We start from the raw sequence: 11,019 nt of genomic DNA on the forward strand, positions 1-11,019 counted from the left end.
GTAGTGTGTGGGTGGGTGGTGGAATCATTCTATAGTCCTATGATTAGGTCTCTGGCTTTTGATAAGTCTTGCCCCTGGGCAGTGAACTTCACCAGTACTTCTCAGTATTTCTCCTCCCCTACCTTAGGTGGGACAGGATGGTTAGGTGGGGCTGGAGTTGAGTATTTCCCTTCCCCCTGGTTAGTTATGCTCTAATAAAACCCAGCAGGTTAAGTTCAGGTAAAATAGTTTCTCCTAAGGACAGCCTTGTTAAGAAAAACAGAACCCTCTGGAATATTACAACATGGTTTCTTTCCCCTTCCATAGCTGGAATCTTGAGGGGATTTTTCTCCAATATTCCTGGTAGAGCTCTTGGAGGTAAGACTCCCAGAAGTGTGGGACCCTTCTATGACTGGGTCCCCCTGGAAATTTTAACTGTCAGATCTGTCCACATTGAACCAGCAGCAGTTCATCAAGTACAGCTCAGGTTTTCCTACCCTGGCACCCATTCCCATGGAGGAGGTGTCTGCTAATGGGTTTCTGTTCTGCTAAGTTGTGATTTTCTGTGTTCACCTGTGTGTTCCTCCAATCTTGGGGGCAGTTTGCTCTGTGACCTCGCTTCTCTGCCAGATCTAAGAAGAGTTGTAGATTTTTCAGTTTGTTTAACTTTTTACTTGCTGTTGGGATGCAGCAGGTGACTTTTAAGCTCTTTACGTGTTGGACTGGAAACTGAGAGTCCTGAATTGCTCACTTTTTTCCAGAAATGAAAATATTTGACATCCTTAGCTCAGGATCACAGAAAAATTACCTATGACGAAATCTAACACACTAACATTTTGTTGGGGGGAGTACATTCTCAGAGAAGAAAGAATGAGGTTAAAAGGGAATTGAGGCAGAAAAGGAAGGAGAGAAATTCAAAGAATGAGTTACTAGAAGGTCACAGCTTCACGACACAATCAACCAGATGCTTAGATTTGCAGGATGTCTCCAGAGAAGCCCTATGGAAAGACTGCATCTCAGAGGAGTCCCGTGAAGAGAAGGAAGGGTGGGAAATAAATCTCCTGATGTCCTTTCCACCTACTTTTTTTCTGTGGTGAAGTCCAGCCTACAAGGCATTAACTTCCTGTGTGTGCAAGTTGTGTTATGCAGCCAGTGGGGCAGCCAGAGCCTGTGGCCTGCAGGGCAGGAGTCTCCCCATGTCAGTTCAGGCTACGTAATGGGATCCTCAGTGTGTGATGGCAACAACAGTGGCTGGAACTTAACCACTCTAGGAATATTTTGAATAGCTGGAAGCATTGCAAATGGTTGATGCCTGTGCAGGGATGAGTGGATCTAGGGTGATACGTAAATTGTGTTTCTTACACTACATCCCTTGCACCAGTCAGATTTACTTGAATCCTGTTATAATATCCTAGACCTTGTGTGAGGACGAAATGTTTTCTTTTCTCTACTTCCTTAAGATGAGTGGTGAGATGCAAGGCCAGCCCTTCTAAGTAGTAGTCACTTTCAGTCCCTTAAACTTAAGATTCAGAGGGGATTAGCAAACCAAACTCTAGTCCTCACTGCTGCAGTTGGACCCAGGGTCATAGCTGATAGTCATCAACTCCCTCACTTGTCAACCATTCTAGTTTCTCTCACCTTCAGTTAGCATTTCAGCTGCCGTCTGTTACTTGCCTGATAGATTGAACCCTTGGTTGTTCTCCTTTGATCAGGCAATAGTTGCTCTGAGTGTCCATTTACAACTGTCACTGGGCACAGAATCACCAAGAGAGTGAGTCTCAGTGAGTCCTGTCGTCCAGATGTACTCGTCTTTGCCCCATTTTGTAACAACCCTAGCTTCTCGTAATAGTCAAGGTCAATTAAACCAGTCTGTACAGTAGTACTTTTTAAAAAATTTTTTTATTGTTATGTTAATCACCATACATTACATCATTAGTTTTTGATGTAGTGTTCCATGATTCATTGTTTGTGAGTACAGTAATTCTTCTCTTGCTTGTCCACTAGCATGAGGAGTTCCAAGTGGTTTAATTCCAGTTCAGTGAAATATTTAAGTGTTTTCTAGGAAGCAATGCTCCCCTGGGAATCAGGATCTCTAATCCAGCAGATATAAGGTTGTAGGGATGAAAAAACAAACAAAAAAACCCCAAAACACAAATTCTGCAACTCGGTCATTGAGAAAGATAGTGAGATGGGCTGACTCTAGTTCTACCCCTTGGTTCCTGGAGCCCTTCCTTTAGATCTATGTCTAGGATCTGAGACTGCCACCATGTCCACTTTGTTCATTAGCCCACTGCAAGCAAGGAGAATTGCTTGCAATTTTCTCCTTGGATTGACCAAGGAGAAAAGCTCACTAACACCCAGAAAATAGGTCATCCTATGTACCTCATTGTTGGGAGCCTCCTTGTAGTTATGCTTATTCTTTCAGAGTCATTCTTAACAGAGACTGTGTTGTTGCAGTGATCCATTTCTATAGAATCCCAATAGAGCACACCAAACTTTTTCAATTGGATTCAAGGTCTTTCTTTCTCCTCAGTTGGTTGTAGGGAATTTCCCATGAGGCCACAGGTGTGAGCTGAGGAAGTGGCACCAGTGCAACAGAGGTGATATGGTCTAGCCCAACAAGTCATGTTTTTTGTCTTCTAGACTATTTGAGTCTTTTCCTAAATCTACTATTTCCTTTATACAGTAGTTTGTTTCTTTTTTTTTTTTTTTTTAAAGATTTTATTTATTTGACAGAGAGAGACACAGCGAGAGAGGGAACACAAGCAGGGGGAGTGGGAGAGGGAGAAGCAGGCTTCCCGCTGAGCAGGGAGCCTGATGCGGGGCTTGATCCCAGGACCCCGGGATCATGACCTGAGCTGAAGGCAGACGCTTAACGACTGAGCCACCCAGGCGCCCCTACAGTAGTTTGTTTCTATGCCTCTCAACCTTTTTGGGGGGAGTTTCTGTTAACACCAAGCTCATGATGGACAGCTCCCAATTGTACAGTTACTTGGTGTACCACAGTCAGGCTCTCAGGCTTTATTTCAAAGGGTATGTCCCTTCATGTTCCAGATCACTGGACCCCTAAAAATTCACTGATGTTGCAGGCCCTTAATCAATAAGGACTTACTGCCTACTCTGTGACATATGTGTTTCATTAGGGCATTCAAGTTACTTGACCCGTTCTCCTTATTAGGTCCAATTAGCAAAATGTCAGTCTATTTGAAGGCTAGGGTGATGCTCTGTGGAATATCCAGATGATTGAGATCACTACAGAATAGACCACAACAGGAGGAAAATTAACACAGACCTAGAGCAAGACAGTGAAGACTTATTACTCTCCTTGCAATGTAAAGATGAGCTGCTTTTGATCCTGTCTCTTGATGAGAATCAAGAATAAAGCATTCAAAATAATAGCTACAAATGAAGTGCCAGAGGTTGAATTGATTTGCTCCAATAAAATTCCTATCTAGCACAGAAACTGTAATTGGGGCTACCACTTTAAGTTTATAGTACTCCACTGGCATCCACCATGATCCGTATGATTTTTTTCTTTCAGAGGCCAGATAGGTGAAATGACTAGATAGGAGAATAACTATCCCTGAATCTCTCTGTTGGTAATTATTTCTGTGGTTCCTCCTGGGAGATGATATTGCTTCTGATTTACTATGTTGGCCAGATGGGAGGATGCATTGCACCTTAATTCACAGGCCAGGAAACCAAGGTCCAACTTCTAAGTGTAACTAGTCCTATTAGGCATTCAGAGACTTGAGAAATGCAGTGGTGCATCCCTGGACCTGCTGGATTCATAGTGAGATGGCCTTGAGCTCAAATACCATTTACACCCTGGAATCTATAAGGCGGCATACTGGAGGATGATGGTGGTGATGTGGATTCCCTGATATCAGTGGCAGCTCTGACTTCTTTCTAACTATCCTCAAGAAGTCTGGGCATTCCTTTTTCTTCATTGTACAGTTACTCTGGCAAAATTGAGGAAAGGCTAGAGGAATATTTACCATGCTTGTGGTGGCATTGTGGGGACCTAGCTTTCCCTCCAATGGGCTCTTGCTCTGTGAACTGACTTAGATGTAATAACTGGAAATTGCAACTGTCCATCACAGTGTCTAACATTAGCCTTACGTTCATCAGTTTTCAATTCTTTTTTTTCTTAAAGATTTTGTTTATTTGTCAGAGAGAGAGAGAGAGAGAGAGCACAAGCAGGGGGAGCAGCAGGCAGAGGGAGAAGCAGGCTCCCCACTGAGCAGGGAGCCCGATGCAGCGCTCGATCCCAGGACCCTGGGATCATGACCTGAGCTGAAGGCGGATGCTTAACCGACTGAGCCATCCAGGCGTCCCATCAGTTTTCCCATTCTTTCTGGTTGTATAAATGAAGCAAAACCCGAGTGCAATGGTTTATAAACTTTAGCATGCATCCCAATCACCTAAAGGGCTATCTAAAATATAGATTGTTGGGCCACATCCCCAGAATTTCTTCATTGGTAGATCTGGAGTGGGGCTTGAAAATTTTCATTTCAAATAGGTTCCTGGGTGATGCTAAACTGCTTAATCTGTAATCCTACACTACACTACATGAAGTGGTGTCTTACACATCAACAATTGTTGCTCTAGATGGTTGTTTGTCTATTTGCCTTTGGAAAAACCATCATCAATTAGCTGTAATAATAGTTTACTTTGCCAAGGCATCTTGATTGCCATTCTGGCCATACTGCTCATTATGGTAATTATATCTACCTGACCTCTGCTTTTCCAGAATCCCAGTATCCATACTGATATTAAGAAGCCCTGTAACTATGCCAGGATCTTACACTGTCAACACTGCCCTGAAGAAGGCGGCCAATGGTGGGCTTCTCAGTGATGTTGGCACCCCCATCACTGGTGCATTTCTTAGTGAAGGGAGTGTCCCCTGGGCCCTCTTGGAGAATGTACTCAAGTAGTGGGTTTTCATGACTTATTCTAAAATTCTCCTTTTCCTGAGACTTCTGAGTCCTTCCTCATTACTCTGTCAAGTAAGTTCCAACAATTCCACCTCAACTTAGCCATTGTGAATCCCGGCTTTCAGGTGTCATCCCAGCTAACTGTTAGGACTGGTAGACATTACATTTTATTAGGACATAATTAAGACTTTCTAGACATTAAATTCCAAGTTATGAGTGAGTTGTCCATTTCAACATACTCTCTCCTGTTCAGTCTTATATTCACTCCCCTGGTCTTAACACCCTCAAGTTCTACCCACATGGATGTTTCTCTGGTTTTGCTTGATGTATTCATGATCTGGTCTTACCACCTGCCTCAGAGCCATCTATAACTTCCTTTTTTTTTTTTTAAAAAGATTTTATTTATTTATTTGAGAGAGAGAATGAGAGAGAGAGAGAGAGCATGAGAGGGGGTAGGATGAAAGGGAGAAGCAGACTCCCCACTGAGCAGGGAGTCTGATGCGGGACTCAATCCTGGGACTCCAGGATCATGACCTGAGCCGAAGGCAGTCGCTTAACCAAATGAGCCACCCAGGCGCCCCATCTATAACTTTCAAAGAATGCCTTCAAATGACAATGAGCTGAACCTATCAAGGATTTCAATGCCATCGTTAGTAGTCACCCACTGCAAAAGTTCTGTAATTATCCCACCCCCATATGGGTTAGTTGCAGTGGCAACTTGATAGCCCAAAGCTCACCATAAACCTCCACTGTATCCTAGTCAACCACAAGCGAGAACTTCAGCAATTCTGATGCCGTAGTATGCCAGCCATTATTACTAACCCACTTTGGGTTCCAGTTGTCTCAGGCTGGTTTTCTCAAAGAAGACAGTCTGAAAGGATAGTTTTGTGCCAATGTTTTGTTGAGATACAGTCCCAGGGAAGCGAGAGTAAGAGGAAAAGGAAAGAGCGGCAAGGAAGGAGGGAGAGAAACCACGAGAAGTATTGCCAAGCTGGCCATGGCTTCAGAACAAACATAGCTGGGTGCCCAGTCTTGCAGACAGGCCAAATAAAATGACTGCATTTCAGAACAGTCCATTTGGGGAAGGAATGACAGACAAATATCTCTGACTCCTTTCTATCTCTTGCCTTTCACTGCTCAAATCTTCTTCCTTAGGGTATTAATTTTCCCACCTTCCCAGGCTGTGTTACCCAGCCTTTCCCAGCCACCCTGAGGAAGACAGGTACCCTCTGGCAAGTGTTCAGACATGGCGACCTCTCCTTGTTGGAGCTGCATGGAAACTCCACAGTCAGTGGTGGTGGCAGGGGCCATAGCAGTCAGGTGTGATCCACTGCTGGGCTGTTCTGGCTGGGAAGTGAGGGAGGCAACTGCAGCAGGGCTAGGCAGGGACGGTGCATAAACTAGGTTCAGCTCGGCCAGTTAGCGTATTTGTCAGGCCACTGAAACACAGATCAAAGGCCTATTGAGAAGCAGTTTCAATACTGAGACCTAGAAATTAAATACATACATATATATATTTAGCCGAATTCCTTAACCTTATGAAGTTTACAAAATATTTTAGAAAGCATACATATAAATAGATATTAACATAATGTGCTAAATGCAGTGATAAATACAAACATGGGGTAAGCAGGGGGCACAGAAAGGGGCAGTTAGCTCAGTAGCTCAGTTGGGGCCTGGCTAGGGACAATTTCTTGGGGGCAGGACCAGCTTCATGGGTGTGCAACCAGTAGCTCAGGGCCCCACTCTCAGAAGTGCCCAGGATGGGGGTAGTGCTTTATGGCCCCCTTCTGAAATCCTTAATAGTTTTAAAGTGAAGTCCACTGGGACAATGAAGCATATGCTCAGGGACTTCGAGCCTCAGCTCTGTGCAGTCCCACCTTCCGCTGCTCCCCTGTCTCCTCGGGGGAGGTTCTTAGCAGCCCATTCCCAGCCTGCTGAAGCCATGAGGCAGCGTCAAACTGGGCAGGGGAGGCCTGAATATTGCTGTTACCCTTCATCCCCAGCAGACACCAGGGCACAGGAGCAAGGAGGTTCAAGGTCAGGTTTGGGCCCTGCAGTGTCTTGGGGTGGGGCAAGGTGGCGGTTGTCCCCACCCTGCTCTGGCAGTGCCACAAGCATGTTTAGCAACTTGGTGGGGCCTCTCTCCCACCCTCAACCGAGGTACCAAGGGTGTCCCCGTGTAGAGGCTACAATCCCTTGGGTTGGGGTGACCAGCTGTGTGATGGGGGGATCGACTGCACCCACATTCTCATCCGGCACTGGGCCCAGGGAATTACTGATCAGCCCTGCCTGAGGGTGATCATGCTGGAACTGACTCTTGAAGGGTAAATAGGAATGTTCTTGGTGAAAAGGGGAGGAGAAGGAGCTGAAAGGATCTCCTAGGAGGAGGGAGACACATGAACATATGGAAGCATAAAATTACACCATCTATGCAGAAAATGCTTGTGTGCGTGTGTCTTGAACAACTCAGTGGATGGTGATTCCATTCCCTTAGATGGGGAGGAGATCAGGGGAGAGTTCCCTCCTGGTCATGATAATTTGGGATTTCTGTTAGACATTGATTTGGAGATGGCAAGTTGGCAGATTCTGTAGTGTCAGGCAGAGGACAGGGCTGGAAATAGTTTTGGGAATCTCTGGCATTGGTGGCTTAATGCTGTGGGATCAGGTGAGGTTGCTCAGGAGGAAGATGCAGATACAACAGAGAAGGGGATCCAGGACATCCTCATTTTAGATGATGAGCAAAAGAGGAGGATCCAGAAAAGGAGACGAGGAGCATCCAGTACAGAAAGAAGAAACTACCCAAGTATCATGGAAGAAAAAGTAAGAGTGTTTTAAGAAGGAGGTCTGCACATAGTTTGAAAAGTTATAAGTAAATATCGGAAGGTCAAGATATTTCATAGAAAAATGTAGATTTTCCAGCCTCTCTTGAATAATCAGCAGGTCTGACAACACTTGGCCCACATTCTGCATGGTAAAAACCAGTTGTAGGCACACAGAACATGGTGCCCAGCAGTTGACATGCACTCTCTAGCTTCCCATTCTTCCCCCACCCCCACTCCCTGTTCTTTCTGATGATTAGGGCTTGTCAGTCCTCATTTATCATCATGTTTACATTGTTAGATATCCTGCAGGACAGAACTATTTCTCTGTCCATGTCTCTCCATCAAAGCCAGGAAAACAAAAGATAGCCCCAAAGTGCTGTGTGTTTAAAAGCAAAATTGGAGAGAGCATATTTCGTTGTTGAAGTAATGAATAGAATATGTGTTCAATAAGGAAACAAAGCCTCTTCAAAAGAAACAGTTCTGCCTGTTTTACTTGATTATAATCCATTACCTCTTTGGCTTCTGTAGGCTTTTGAGGTGACCCTCCTCTAAATTCATTTGCAAATTTTCCCAGAACAAATATTAGTCAAATGTTTTCATCATATTATTTTTCCTATTCAATTAACCTTAGTGAGTCCTGACTGTTGGTGTCCATAACTTCTGAACACAGAATATATGAAGCGATTGAGGATGTTTTTCAAATCTAAATTCATGCGTAGGAGAATCTGTCCGCTGTCCACCACTGACTCTCCTCCCGGATGCCAATTTGGAGCCAAGCGGTACCTGTGACAAAGCCTGATGTCACCAGTTCAAATTCCACTTGAATGACCATTTTCCAATCATTCCATGTGCAGGAGACCATCCTGGGGACTAGGTAGTGTCTGTATGACATGAGTAGGTCGCTCTGGTCCCTTGAGAGCCTTGCCACTAGGGGAGCTACAACCAACCTCATTAACAGGGAGGGTGTGGGCTCTACATCCTGAGGTCTGAGCCTTCTCACCACCCCTTCCCTACTACCTTCAACTCATCACCTTGCTGCCCATGCCCTAGTCCATCATCTCCTGGTGACAGGAAGGTCCTATTTCTGGATACTGATTGTTAAGACATAAGAGTTTTATAATTAGAAACTTCATCTCCCAGGAGAAGGGGAAACTAGTCTGTTTAGTCAAGTCTTTTCTTGAAAATTCAAAGCAGTGCAATTGTGTGGTTAACAGCTTTACCTCTCGGTCGAACTGCTTACAGTCAAATCCCATTTTTGCATTTACTTTTTACCATGATCTGTAAAAGGGAAATAACAGTATGTCCACCACCGACGTTGTGAGGATTATGTGAATTAACATGTAAAGTTGTTAAGAGTGGTTGGCATATACTAAATGGTCAAATTTTGGCTGCTATACTGTATCATTATCTTATGGCATAATATTACATATTCTTTTCATTTTGTTGTATAACCACTGGACTGATCAGTTTCTTTCTCTTTGGAGTACAATTCCAATTTTTTCACAGAACTTTCTAACTTATGCACAATTCCCTATATCCACCCTTTCCTACTTACAGAGATAGAAATTTCTATTTATAATTTATAGACACACGCATACTTATTAGAAAAAAGAGAATATCTATGTTCACCGATAGAGATGTACATATTTATAAGTATCAGAAATTAATAGGCAGAAGGAAATCACTCATATCTGGCCAAGTCCTTCACTTGTTTGCAGTCACATTTTTCTTAATACTGTCAAATCATTCTTCAATCAGTTGTTTTTTCTGAACTCCTGGACATTTATGCATTGCGTAAGTGGTCATTTTGCATTGTTCTTTGTGCTGTTTTGTGATTTCTTTTTTTTTTTTTTACATCTAGTTTCTTATTTCCATTTTGCTTTTCACAGTGAGATCACAGTTTGCTTTGAACACAGTGTGATTTCAGAAGGCCTAAACAATATCTGGGGTATTTTTCACATTTATTCCCTCAGTGTCTCTTCCATCTCCAGTTACTCTTTCAGCGCATGTTTGTGGAATTGACTTTAATGTTTTGAACTTACTTTTTTTTTATTTTTGAGTTTTCATTTTGGGATCATTTAAGACTTATAAAACAGTTGCAAAAATAACACAAAGAATTCCTGCATACTCTCCACCCAGCTTCCCCAAATGTTAACATCTTATATAACTGTGGCACAGTTATCAGAGACAGGAAGTTAATATTCACATAATACTATTAACTAATCTAAAGTCTTTATTCAAATTTTATCAATTGTCCCATTAATGACCCCTTTTCTGGATCAGATTCCAACCCAGGATCCCACATTGCATTTAGTTGACATGCCATCTTGGTCTCCCCCAATCTGTGGAGGTTCCTTAGCCTTTGTCTGTCTTCCAGTGAGCGTGGGGCAATCTCTTCCACTGTTAAAGGAGTCTCATCAGACCTTAGGAGCTCAGTGTCCCCAGCTCTATCAGGGTCTTCCCACATAACCCCATGCTAGCTTACAGGATCCCATTCTTTCCCAACCAATGCCCTCACTTTAGCAGTCAATACTCTGTAAGTCTGGGAATTCAACCTGTGTTCTAATTCAGTTAATCACAGGATGAGATTCTGCTTTTGATTTTCAGCAATTTCAGTGCTGCAGCTACAAGAAATAAGCATCCTTCAGGGCACATATAGAAGCTTTCAGGTCATTTATGTGGTGCCTGAGCTGGGAATGCGAATCCATGAGTTTGCATCCTTCTTTTCCCCACTGCTTTGTGTAGCAACATCAGGAGCAGCCTGCCAACCTCATTATATTTGCTTGATTTCTAAAAGTGTTTGACAGTATCATATATACCTATCATCCAGCTACTTCTTATAAATGGTTGATTAGGAATATCCAATGCAAATATTTTATATCTCTATTACCAAGTCGTGCCATGGACTATCAGTGCTCTCTTTACTACTGGATACAGTCATTAGTATTTTTAAATCTAGTCAGATTGGGGAATCAATTCCAGACAATCCAGAATAAAGTCAGAAAACTCATCCTTAAAATTCTGTTCCTCTAAAACCATTCTCAGTACTAAAATATCTGTATTAATCAGGGTTCTCCAGAGAAACAGAACCAATAGAGCGTGTGTGTGTGTGTGTGTGTGTGTAATTGGCTCATGTAGTTAAGGAGGCTGAGAACTCCAGGCCCAGGAGAGCCGATGGTATAGTTCCAGTCTAAGTCTGAGCCCAAAGGCAGGAGACGGCTGATGTCCCAGCTTGAAGACAGTAAGGCAGAGAGAAAAAATTCTTTCTCATTCAGCCT

Source organism: Phoca vitulina, unplaced genomic scaffold (genome assembly GCF_004348235.1).
Source record: "Phoca vitulina isolate PV1807 unplaced genomic scaffold, GSC_HSeal_1.0 scaffold10, whole genome shotgun sequence".
Classification (NCBI taxonomy): Eukaryota; Metazoa; Chordata; class Mammalia; order Carnivora; family Phocidae; genus Phoca; species Phoca vitulina.